Source organism: Orbicella franksi, chromosome 9, assembly GCF_964199315.1.
Source record: "Orbicella franksi chromosome 9, jaOrbFran1.1, whole genome shotgun sequence".
NCBI lineage: Eukaryota > Metazoa > Cnidaria > Anthozoa > Scleractinia > Merulinidae > Orbicella > Orbicella franksi.
In genome coordinates, this window is record NC_138153.1 from 24,853,393 (window position 1) to 24,866,281 (window position 12,889).

Consider the following 12,889-nt stretch of genomic DNA (forward strand, 5'->3'; position numbering starts at 1 on the left):
GTCCCAATCCTGTATGCACATCAGGAAATACTTTGAGAACCCACTCAAGAGTCATATTGGCAGGGCAGGATGGCAACGATGTGTTTGGATGCGGAACATCAAACATCCACGGTGCTGGCGTCTCCCTGGCATGCGAGTTCTCAGTAAGGTGTTGTTGGCAGTTGTACTGGGGGCTCAGAGTGGGGTTTCTGAAGTGTTGCAGTGCCACGTGATGTTCCAAGTGAATGAATTTCATCTGCACGGATCTTCACCAGTCCCAGCTTCACACAGTCCAAGCCAGACAGGAGGGGTGGCTTTCCTTGTATGTGCGAGTCTCTCAAAACATGGAATGTGAGGAGGTGGTACCCTGCTGTGCTTTCAGCTAGTAACTGCAGTTTACCCATGGGTGTGAGTCTAGAGTTGTCATAGGTGAATAAGGTGGCTTTACTAGGGGTGAGGTAGTTTGTGATCTTCTGCCCAATAGGAATTAATGATTAAGCATGTTTTTCTGGCAGTGTGTTGCAAGTGGAGGCAGTATTTAACTGCACTCTGATAGATTTGATTAGGTCCTTGGTCACACCTGGTTTCAAGTGGCTGAAGAACTTACGGCCCACCATGGCGCCATGAGGATTTTGCAAAGTGCTGTAGACACTTTGAGCATACTTTTCTGGTTAGATATCCACCTCGAATAGGTCAGTTTCATACTCGTCCCCTAAACTGGCATCAAGATGGTGTGCCAGGCTGGAGCTGGCTACAGGGGATGCTCCCATTCAACATGTGTGGGCAGTGTCCTATTCTCCCACAGCCCTTCCTAGAGCATCGCTTGTTTGAAGCTGGGCATACAGAGCAAGGGTGTGGAGGACCTGCACAATACTGATGGGTGTCAGTTTTGAATTGGCGCTTAGACAGATCTTGACCCCAGTTTTGCTCGGACTTTGGGGGTGTCTTTGTGCCTTTGTAGTTACCCTGACCCTGACCCCAGTTTTGCTCCGACTTTGAGGGCGACTTTGTGCCGGTGTAGTTTACTTGTTGTTTGGGGCCTTTAGCTTGCTGCATTATTGCTTTAGCCTTCTCACATTGCTCAAAGTTCTTAGCTACCTGTAACATTGTTTTAAATGAGACGATTTCTTACATTGTTTTATCTCTGTGGCCCTTATCTAGTAGTTTTACCATCAGTCTCTCGTTGTTGATCCCTGATATGAATTTATCTCTGGGTAACTGATCTTCACATTTAGCACAGTACTCAAGTCTCCTACCTTGTTGTTTAACTCTTCCTTCCCAGGCTGTGACAGATTCTTGGTCTTCCTGTTTCATTTGGTCGAAACTTTGTTCTTTCCTTTAGGACTCCTTTGCTAGCCATGAAGTGTTCCTGCAAGTGCTTGAGTATAATGTTCGGTTCTTTTGCTGCTTCCTCTGATAGTTGAAAGCTGTGTACAAGGTTTTCGAGTTCTTTGTTACCAGCAATGGCAGAACGGAAAGCTGCCAAAGCTTTTCCTTTTGAAAGCCACTTTGGCTCAACAGGCACAGGATCCGCTCCTTCTTCTGTTGCTTCGGGTGGAGGCTCACTATCATACCATCCATTGAGCTCACACCAATCTTTGAATATCTAAATGAACTTTTCACAATTTCTTTGTGGATCTCCTGTGGTTGAAAACCTCAGGAGCATGACCACCGCGACTCCCTGTCCGGACGAAGACGCCATCGTCAGATTTATCTTCATTCCTGAGTTCTGGGGAGAGTGTTAAATCAATGCGAAGCACACTTCTGACACCATGTTGTGGCTGCACGAAAACATAAAGAAACCAAAGATGGATGCCACATTTTTATTACGCCCCCTAAGGCATGCTGAGACCAACTATAACAATGCATGATGTAACAAGCTATGACAATGCATGATGTAACAAAATGCCTTATTTGCATTCTGTCAACAACACACATACTGGTTTGTTTACCTATTTCAAGCACGCAAAAATAGGAATTACTTCTTACTACTTACCATTTCCTTCCAATTTAAGATCTTATCGTATTTGTTAGTGAATGTAGAAGTCTTTCCTTGAGTCTCATTTAAGAAAATCTATCCATATTTCTTTTTAACCTCCAAAAACGCATGGATTAATGAAGAATTAGTGGAAGACGGGCTGAAAATGGTTTGGAGCAAAGTCGGTGATTTGAGTTGCCAAAAGTCGATGCTTGCATGGGACTCATTTTGTGCACATCTGTCACAACCAATTTAGAGGACACTGCAGTCACTGAACACAGAGTGTGCAGTTATTCCTGGAGGGAAGACAGGCTTACTCCAACCTCTTGATGTCTGCATCAACAAACCGTTCAAAGATCGCCTTAGAAGCAAGTGGCAGCAGTGGATGATATCTGGAGAACAAATCTTGACTGCTACCAACCGTATGTGTAAAGCTGAGTTGAATGTGATCTGCAACTGGATCAAGCAAGCATGGGATGATATTCCAACCGAGATGATTCAGAAATCTTTCCGCAAGTACTGTATCACTAATGCAATTGACGGAACCAAGGATGATGAAGTATGGGAGCAGGAAAGTGAAGACCCTTTCGAGGACGTGGACGATGCAGGGCTGATTGACGGTGAGCTGTACTACGCTGATGCATACGAGAAGGAACAAGTAGGACTTGATCCAGCAACCTATGAAATGATGTTTGGAAGCAGTGATGATGAGGAGGACTTCTATGGCTTCTAATAGCTTTTTACAGCTGAACATGAGTTTATTACACTTCATTCCAGAACTTTTCCGTTGACATGTAAATACCTGGTGGTTATTGCCTTTTTTTATATTACAATGTAAAGAAATTCTTATCTCTCAATTTTGTTTAACCATTGCAAGACAAGTTACAGAAACGGTGCTTTGTGTAATACCCACAAAACTCTTAAAAACATCGCGCTACTTCCGGTGTCAAGTTTTCCATCTTCCAATCCGATTGAATGCCTGGTTACTAAGCTACACACGTTCGACAAACACTCAAGCAAAAATCTATGGAAAAAACGGTGTTGAATGAAGAAATACCTGTCAACAAATTCCAGAAAAAGGTCAAACATATGTCAAAAATGGTGGAAACAATGTTCATTATATTAAAGAGCTAAAATTGTGGGTAAGATTTTGAAGTATTTTTCATTTCAATGTTAAAAGTGAGTTTACGTTCGATGAACAAGACTCCTAAAGGCTCGACTTTGGATTTCTTTCAAAAAACTTTTTTCCAAAATTCAAGTTGCTAAACTCAGGGTGCGGCTTATCTGTGAGTGGAGCTTATCTGCGGGTGTTTACGGTATATTCACAAAGTACTTTTAAATGAATGAAATACATTCCTTCGAAATTTAATTATTTTGCACCCAAAAAGACAACGCAACATTCCCTAAAATCAACCTAGTACACATTTAAACATGCACAAATTTAAGTGTTTTAAAGACAGAAGAATGATGTGGTTTTGCATGCAAGGCTCTCAAACTTGTTTAATAAAATGGTGCGTCAAATGACGATTTAATCGGAATTTAGTAATTTGCATTTTTCTTTGAAATATATGGGTATTTGGCCAAAAAAACTATTCATGCCCTCGCCTATCTACCATAAAAATATGAGTGAAATTGAATTTTTGACCCTTGCCAAGTTATTTTCCATATTTATGGACAGGGACTCTTAAGATGATTTGGTGAGTGAGTATCGATTTTTATTGATTGAACCAATCAATAATCAATGGATTATTATTGATGATATTGATTGCAATCAATGATTGATTTTCATTGATTGATACCACCAGGCACCCATTGTGCTAGGAGAGAATCAGCAACTCCATTTTGATAGTCTTCAAATTACAGATGAACAGTCAAAGGAATTTGAGCTTCAAACTAGGGAGCAATCATTCAGCAAAGACTGGTATCGGTTAAGGAAATTTCACCTCACTGCATCAAATGTTAAAATTATTTACTCTAGGCAAAAAGATTTTGAAGCTCTTGCAACCAGATTGTTAAAGGGAAGAAAAATACAAACAGCTGCATGAAGTATGGTTTACAACATGAAGATGAAGTTGAACAGTTTTATGCTCAAAATTTTGGTGGGTCTGTTTTTAAAGTTGGTTTTGTGATTAACCCAAGAGTCCCTCATATTGGCTGTAGTCCTGACAGGAGGGAGGGTATATGACCCTTCGGATAGTCCATCTTAGGGTCTGTTTCAAATTAAATAGTCCATGGCAGAAGAATACTTGAAAAAAAAATCCCACTACAGGAGTTTACTCCCTAAAATAGAGCCATCAGTATTACTTTCAGATCATGGGCTGTGTAGGGCTCACTGGTGAGGGGTGGTCTGATTTTTTTTGTTCAGTGCAAAAAGGAATTTAAGAACGGATATATTATGAAGCTGAGTTTTTCTCAAATATGATGGAAAAACTTAATTTATTTTATTTCTGTTATTACCTGCCTGCATTAGTGGCTTCAAAATAGTGAATCCTACAGCAATCAAAATACAATGGGTGGTTGCTAGTTGTTACCACATGTTAGTGTTTCACATCAGACTTATGGTTGTGAAAAAATGTTATCTTCGATTAAGAATTATAAAGGGCATGTCACATACAGATTTTAACATTTTGAACAGTGTTAAGGATCACAGGGTCCAAAATCATTCAAAGAATTCGATGTTTGTCATAAAGTAAATACTATAGAAACTACGTCATAGTAGGAAGATAAATTAAAAATACAGCACTGTTGTCCACAGGCTAACCCTGAAATTAAGGTCATTCCTCACATTTGCATTGTGTGTCCTTACTGCGCATAATTTATGGTGATAATTCCGTGGTACACAGATTTCCCCAAAACGACTTATATAGTCTGAAAGAGCATGATTTCTTCTACAAATTAGTGAAATAAAATTTTTGGGTAATTAGAATCATGAGCGCCATTTAATATCCACACCCCCCTATGGATGAGCTGTTTTGTTTGGACAACCCTCAGAAAATCACTTTCACCCACGACCCCTCGGAAATATCTATGGATGAGCTTATTTTGATAGATACCCCTCAGAAATGTCTATGGATGAGGTTATTTTTCTTATATACCCCTCAGAAATGTCTATGGATGAAGTTATTTTTCTTATGTACCCCTCAGAAATGTCTATTTAAACAAAAATGAGTTCATTTTTCTATTATTCCCCTCTCAAGAGGCTGTATGGATTGGTCCCCAATTTGTTAAAATAACATGTGCCAGTTACAGTAACATGTACATAAACAATAAACACGTTACTTTTTTTATCAAGTTGCCTTGACAATAAGCAGAGTTGTAGGGATGATAACAAGATTATGCCATCTTAGGTTCCACTTCAGATTTCTTTACACAAAATTTTCTCTTGGTTTGTGCCGCCAGGCCTCCAGTACATATTAAGCAAAGCTCTGCACCCAGAAATGTATTTTTCGAACAGAATTATTTGCCCAGTCTGTTTAAGAAGGTTTCAAACATTTCTTCCAAATCTAACTCTGCAATATTATACATGTTTCACACTTCCTTTCCCATGGGGAGGGGGAACGTTCATAAAAAATTGATAGGGGTGTTGTCAGAAATTTTTTGGGGGGATTCCCTAGAAGGTATAGAATACCACAATCTTGATTTACGGGCTTGGTTCAAATTCACTCTCTCCACTAAAAGATACTTAATTTCGGAGAGTAGCTCCTGTCATAGTTATTTTCACATTAATACCCTAGCTAGAAGATACTGAAATTACTCAATAGTGTTAATTTCGAACCAACACAATTAAGTTTAACCCTTAATATAATTTATATATAGTGGGTACGATGAGCCCCCATGCCTCTTTTATGAGAGTTCCTCATGCTCCTTACAACACCAACAATATTATGATAATATATTGTGGAATGCCTCACCCATGTGTAATGCTTATTTCCACTGTAGATAAAAAAAAAAAAACAAAACTACTTTGATTGCTCCACTATTTTAAATAGCAAAGCAAATCAGGGCATATGGAAGAATATATATTCATCAAGCTGTATAACATTCATTTCACTTGTGTACTAGTATGTCACAAAAAAATGCACTTAGCTCAAAGCAAGTTTAAGGGTATCACTCCAATGAAACAGGCGGGGTGGGGAGTTGTGCACCATTTCCCTTTTTTTTTCTTTCAGATGCAGGATTTTTTTCAGGTTAATGTACCCAAACCCCACACCCTACCCTCTCTAGCCATTTTTCCTGATCACATTACGGACGTACCACGTAACCCAATTTGGAAAGCTTCATGTGATAGTCATTTGAGTTTCAAACGAACTAAAATTGCACTAATGTTGAACTGATCAGAAGGCTTGTTTTTGGCTCTTTTCACTCTGTCCAAGGTTAAATGGTCTGTATCGCAGTTATCATATTGTTTGGAGGACACAAGCTACATATAGAAGGCTATCAAAACAGTTATTTCTTCAGACGGAGCGTCCCTGAAATAAGGCTTGGTAGGACTGGAATACTGTACACATATCCAGGTTCATCCAAAAAAACCAGCTCGATATCATCGTCATCATAGTCAAATGACTGCACCTCTGCCTCGTACCAACCTTGAAAAAAAAATTAATAGCTTTGTAAATGCAGAAGGAATTAGGGAATAGTAGCACCAAGTCACATAAGTTCTCAGTTTATGTGGTTCTTGACTTTCTTCTGTATGTGGTGTCATGTTAACAGAATTACTGGGGACATTCACTCAATAATCAGCCTGGACATGACGATATAATATATTCTTGATAGTGAATACATGAAAATCACTATATGTGCACTGTGGGTGATAGGGTATAGGGTATGAGTATATTACAAACTCGCAAAGTGAACAGCTCCCAATTCATCAGCTGGTTGAGCACTGCATCAGTATCACAGAGGTCGTGGATTTGAATCCCGTTCAAGCCTGAAATTTTTTCTGGCGTTCTTTTCTAAACGGCTCAAGTTGAGTTCAAGTTGATGATTGTTCATTTGTTAAATATAGATCTTATGAAACAAAACAAACACACATACCAGCTGGCCACTCCCTGTCCACTAGGTCATCTTTTGTCCATTTAAATTCAACAATGGCCCAAATCTGACATATTTCCTCATAGCTGCCAAGCTTTTTCTCTGTGGATAGTGCAAGTTTGACCTTTCCTGCGGTGGCCTCTTTCTCTATGCAGTACTTGTAAGTGACACCTACTTCTGTGTCAAATTCCACCACCATTGTGTCACTGTCCTTTATGTACTGTCTGACAGTTCCAACATACCACCCTAGAACAAAAAAACATTCTCTTATTGTTTTGTTGGGTTGAGGGAAATGGAATTGGTATTTATATTATACTCTTCCTACTGTCTGTGTTGAACAAAGTGGTTGCAAACATTACGCAAGGGACTAAAACACTCTGAAATGTCAATTATCGATGTCTCATTCAAATAAGTTGGTCAACTTGCAAATATTTAGCTTCATAAAATACATAACTATCATCGTTACTCCTTGTCAATGACAGCATTAAATCGTTTTTTGAGTGCTGATTTATTGACTATTATTAAACATTGTTGTCATATACCCCTGTAACTTGTTTTCAAATGAGTTATAAATTCCCTTACCCGATTTCCATCCAGATGTTCCAACTTCATCCTTGCTCCATGATACTAGAACCCTAGCACCCACTGATCTCATGGCTTCCAACGTCACAGGGACATTTTTGCGAAGGTGGTTCTTTTCGTGCTGCAACTTCTGGTAAATAGAAAGTTCATCACTTAGAGGAGTCAGGGCTTCCTTGAGATTGTCCAGTGATAGACCATCCGTCACTGGCAGGAATGCATTTTGCTTTTGCGGAGGAGTGGACGCCCTATCTCTTGGTTGCATCAAAATTATTGAGGTACCTGACAGCATGGCAAACTTTCTCCTCTTGAGGATTACTTTGGGATCTTCCAAGTAAAGGCTTTTCTCTGCAATCATGAGGGTTCTTGTTGCATTAATGATGTTCCTTATGGCTTCAAGTTCCCTATGGAAGGCGAAATAGCTTCTTCCTCGTCAAACCATGCTAACTCGAGCAACCAATTCATCTTTGTTGCCACTATCCAAAACATTGTGGACTCATAAGATTTCTCTCAGCCTATACACGGACACTTTGGCAATTTCCGTTACAAAATCTGGAATGCAGAGGACATTAGCACCGTACTCTACAAGAGGGGGTGGTTTAGCACAGTCTCTTTTGTCTGATAGATGCTTTACACACGTGTTTTTTCCCTTCGATCGATGGTCCCTCTTTACGACACAACTGCTGAAGGTGTTCTTTATCATTCTCCTGATAAAGCGGTTCCTGGGACCAATACTCTCTTTGTCATTTGCAAATGATTTATCCACCTTTTCTTTGTACTCCTGACAGAATGTTGTCACATCTGTTTCGGTGCACCAGGTTAGAAACAATATGGAAGGCAAGATGTTTTCAACACCATTAGGAAACACTTTCTATGTCATTTCCAAATTTTTGAAGGAAGAAATGCTCCAGGTGTGTCTGAAACAATTTGCGTTTAATTTTTGGATCTTCTCTAAGGGTAGGTAATACATTTCACCACCAGTGGCCATCCATCTGACATAGTCAGGCACAGGTTGCACAGTGAATAATGTTGTTTCCAACTCACACTCAATATTTGGGTTGAATATTATAGGGGAATATTTATCAATCCAGCAGGTCCTCTGTCCTGCTTCGTGAAACGTGTTCTGCAGAATTTGGTAGTCTTCCCTGTGGCTTCCTGTGTAATCTTCATCCAAGTCCCATACGGTTGCAACCTCCCTCCACAAATCGTTTTTAATGGGATGGTACTGTAGGATGTCATCAGCCTTCCTTTTTTTCTTCATTAAATACGAAATTTTCCTGCCCATCAATTCCACGCGTCACAACACATGGGCCATCACCATACTGTGTATTGGCTAAACACTGCCTAACTTCCTCTGCCATGTGTTCCATGTTTGCCTTGTGTTTGTCATCTCCTGTACCATACTCTGGATAAATTCCCCTTGCTTGAGAATTTTTCATTGGACAGGGCGTGGTTTTGTGCAGCATGGACTCGTTCCACCGGATTCCTTTTGCTATGGTACTCGGCAAAAGACTTTTGAGTTACTGACTTCAATTTCAGTATCCTCGCCAAACGTACCAACCACATTTGTAGCAAAGGGCTCGCCAGGGCCTCAGATGGTCCATTATCCACAATAAATGCAAAATGTTCCTTCAATTTCCCAGTGTGAGGGTTTCTGAACAAATGATCAAGTGCTGGATTTCTTAACAGTAGAAAGATCTCATTGACGACACGGTGTACTGTTTCTGGTTCAACATGAGATAGGTTTAGAAGAGTTGCTGCTGTTCTCATTCTACGAACACTGCACACAAGCCTCTGTTCCCCTTTCTCTTCAAGATATAATGCTCTTTCCATAAGCAGGTGACTTATCGGTGTAACTGCATTCTGAGAAGACCTATTCCAGTCGTGATCAGGTAAGATTACTTTACGCCAGGTTTTTCCTGGTTTTTGAACCGAAGATACGTCAGAGTGAATTTTTGCTTTGGCATCCTTTCGAGTCTACCAAAATACAGTTTGGCAGCAAATGTGCTAAATCCAAAGTGAGGTTTACATTTTGTGTGGACCAATGCACGTTAATAACAAATTTGCTCTACTCCAATTCTTTGTGGCTTATGCAGGGATAAACATGCATTAATACCTCGCCCTGAATGGTGCCTTCTAGCCTGGTATGTCCTCGCATTAATTTTGAGTATAATTGAAGCATGTAGATAAACTAATACTGAATCCCTTTGGAGCTAAAGCTAGGATGGTTTCTCTTGCCTGCTGCATTATGGTGTTACTGTCTGCTGCTCTGTAAAGCACAGTGTCTGTTAGTCTGGGATGACTTTCCAGGCCTCCCCCTGCCCTTCTACACGATCACATTCTCCAAAACCAAACTCCAGAATTCCTGTAAGATCTGGAAATTCTTCGCATTTGAGTTGTCTTCCTCTCCCTTTGAATACATGACATAATTTCTCAAGTTTCGTTGATTGAAGCAGCCTGCTGCATTTCTTCCTTTTCGCTTCTTCAGTCGTTGAGGGGTCTCTTACCTGTATCTCACTCTTCGTGTCCTCAAACAATTGTAGATTACAGGCAACGGTACCATTTGAGTACTGGAAACTTCTTTTGTCTTAAACATTGGCAAATTTGCCCATGAATTTTGCACTTGTTATTTGGGTTAATATTGCTTTGACAGTGTCCCTCTCTCGTTTACTGTCAAGATACTGCAATAAAGTATCGTACATGCTTCCAATCGCTTCCTCTACTCTGGTTCACTATGGTCTGATCTGCTTTTCCGATTTGTTGCAATGACTCTACAATCTTGACTATTTCCTTGCCATGGTTCTCAACAATGTAGCCTTTTCCATTTATGTAAACTTGTGCAACATTTAAATGTTTCAACATGATCTTGAGTAAGCGGGATGACTCAAGGTGGGAAGGCTCCTTCAAACCTTTTGATTCCTTGTACTTTTTGACAAGATCTTGCATAGGGACAAGTAACCCATTATTCATGATGTGGTACGCAAGAGATATCATTGCACTCAAGTGATTTTGTTGTTCTGAGGATCCAGCAATAAGGTCTTCAACATTTTTTGTTCAAGTGTCCTGTTGGCAGTTCCACATACAAGCCCTTTCATCTGGTTATCCTCCACAATCACAGGGTTTCTTGTTCACTCTTCTGATCTTGCCAAGTTCGCTGTAAAATTGATACCCATTTCTGTATACCATTAAAACCCGGGTCCTTTGAGTGGTAAAACGTATCCGGTTTCATTGTCATTGTCTGAATCTATCTCAGTCCCAAGAGATGCAGATCCTAGTGATTCAACATTCTCCACTCTCACCTCTTTAAGCCTAGGTTTGCCAGGTGTAAAAAACGAATCTATTTTCTTTATTTTCACTATTGGTTTTTTTTCAACTTTAGGGCTTTTAGAATGCTTTTGTCATCGCACTCATGGTGTACAAAACATTACAGGAATTCCAGACTTGCGTTCACTCTGTGGAGCTGAGGAAGAGGCAGATGGATTCTCTGTGGGTGTTTCACATGATGACGTCTGGCCTTGGCCCTCTTGTTTGGCGGCAGTTTTACATTTTCAATGTTTTCAGTAAACTTGTTTCCTTGTGAGTGTCTAACAAGAGTGTCTGACAGGATGAACGAACCTTTTAAGTGGTGGCTTGACTGTTTTATCTTCGTTGGTCTCCCTCTCGGACGACGGGCTCATGGTATTGCCAGGATTTGTGGAACCCGTGGATGGAGTAGCTGTTTTGCCTTCGTTGGTCTGTTTGCTGAATGATGGGCTCTTTGTACAGCAAGAATTCGTGGAATTTGGTGATGGAGTAGCTGCTTTACTTTCGTTGCTCTGTTTGCTGGATGATGGGCTTTTGGTACTGCATGGATTCGTTGAACTTGTTGATGGAGTACAGTACTGTGCAAAAGTAATGCAAGTGATTTTCGACAAAATTCCTGGTTTTTTGTGGCTTTTCGAGGCAATTTTGTTCAAAACGATATTTTGCTGATTTTTCACCACAATTTCAAGACGCCTATTGTTTCAATCCACATGATTTTTCGAACGATAATTCGCTCTTCCTGAAAATGCACTGCAAATTTTCAAGTGGTAATTCACTCTTCCCAGAAATTATTTGCAAATTTTTAAGTACACATTCGCTCTGTTTATCACTTGTGACTTCACTAGAACATGTATGTGAATATTCTCTCTGTAAAACCAGCATTACAACTGCCGAGTTTTGCTTCATAACCTGGATCAGCTGTTCTGCCAAACTCACCTGCTTAATGTCCAATTAATGCTTAACTGTTATGGTGATTCCAACACCTAAAAGCATTAAAGTTGCAGCAAACTTGTAGTAATTCCTTGTTGTTATTCACTCCACGCGTTTCGAGACCCCTACTTTCCCTTGGTATAAAACACACAAAGTTTCCTGCCTTAAGCCCAGTCCCTAAACGTCTGTTTTGTTTGCTACCATAGTGACAGTTTGTTTGAGGTTCATGCCGTATTTCAATTGTCATTCGCTTTGAAGCAATCTAGTGGTTAACATGCCGAAGGTTTCAACTTACACGAGAACTTGAATCGAGCTCCTTAGCAAGCAAGGTCTCCACCCAGCTGGAATATTTACATCTTTGAAAAGCGAAGGGTTATCTGTAAGCTTTTCTAGTGTTACTCGCATTATTAAAAAGCTGCGCATTACCGGTTCCGTGACAAATCTTCCGCGCTCCGGGAGACCTCAAAAGCTGTCTATAGAAGCCAAAGCTTTTATAGATCAGCAAATGCGAAGTAATGACGAGATGACGAGTGCCCAGATCAAGAAGAAGCTGGCAAAACATGGAGTGGCCGTTAGCTCATCAACTGTGTGAAGATCACACAAGCAGCAAGGCTGGACTCTACAGCGGATGCCAAAATTTAAGGAAAAACCCCAGACTAAATTGAGATGACTAAGTTCTTTTCCGTGACAGACTGTCTATCAATTGACTGAATTTTAGTCCATTTTTGCTAGCCAGGCTATGTTTTTAATTTTTGTAATACTTCATCAATATTGAAATAGAAAAAAAGCATTGTAGTATTTATAGGGTTTTTCATTTTCATCTTTACAGCATTACCATTTATTATACTTCTCCAATGTAAAAAAACGAATAAAATTAAGTCTTAGTGTACCTCATATGTGGCTAATATTTATGGCGCAATGCGGGGAGGCTGGTATCTAGCTTACAAGAAGCGCGGATATTTTGTGGAGCGTTCAGTATGTAAATGTCGGTCAAGTTACTACTGTTTACTTGTGTCTCAAATGGAAATTTCCAGAGGATAAGGGAAAGTATTAGATTATATGACCATTTAAGATCAAAGCTGGTTGAAA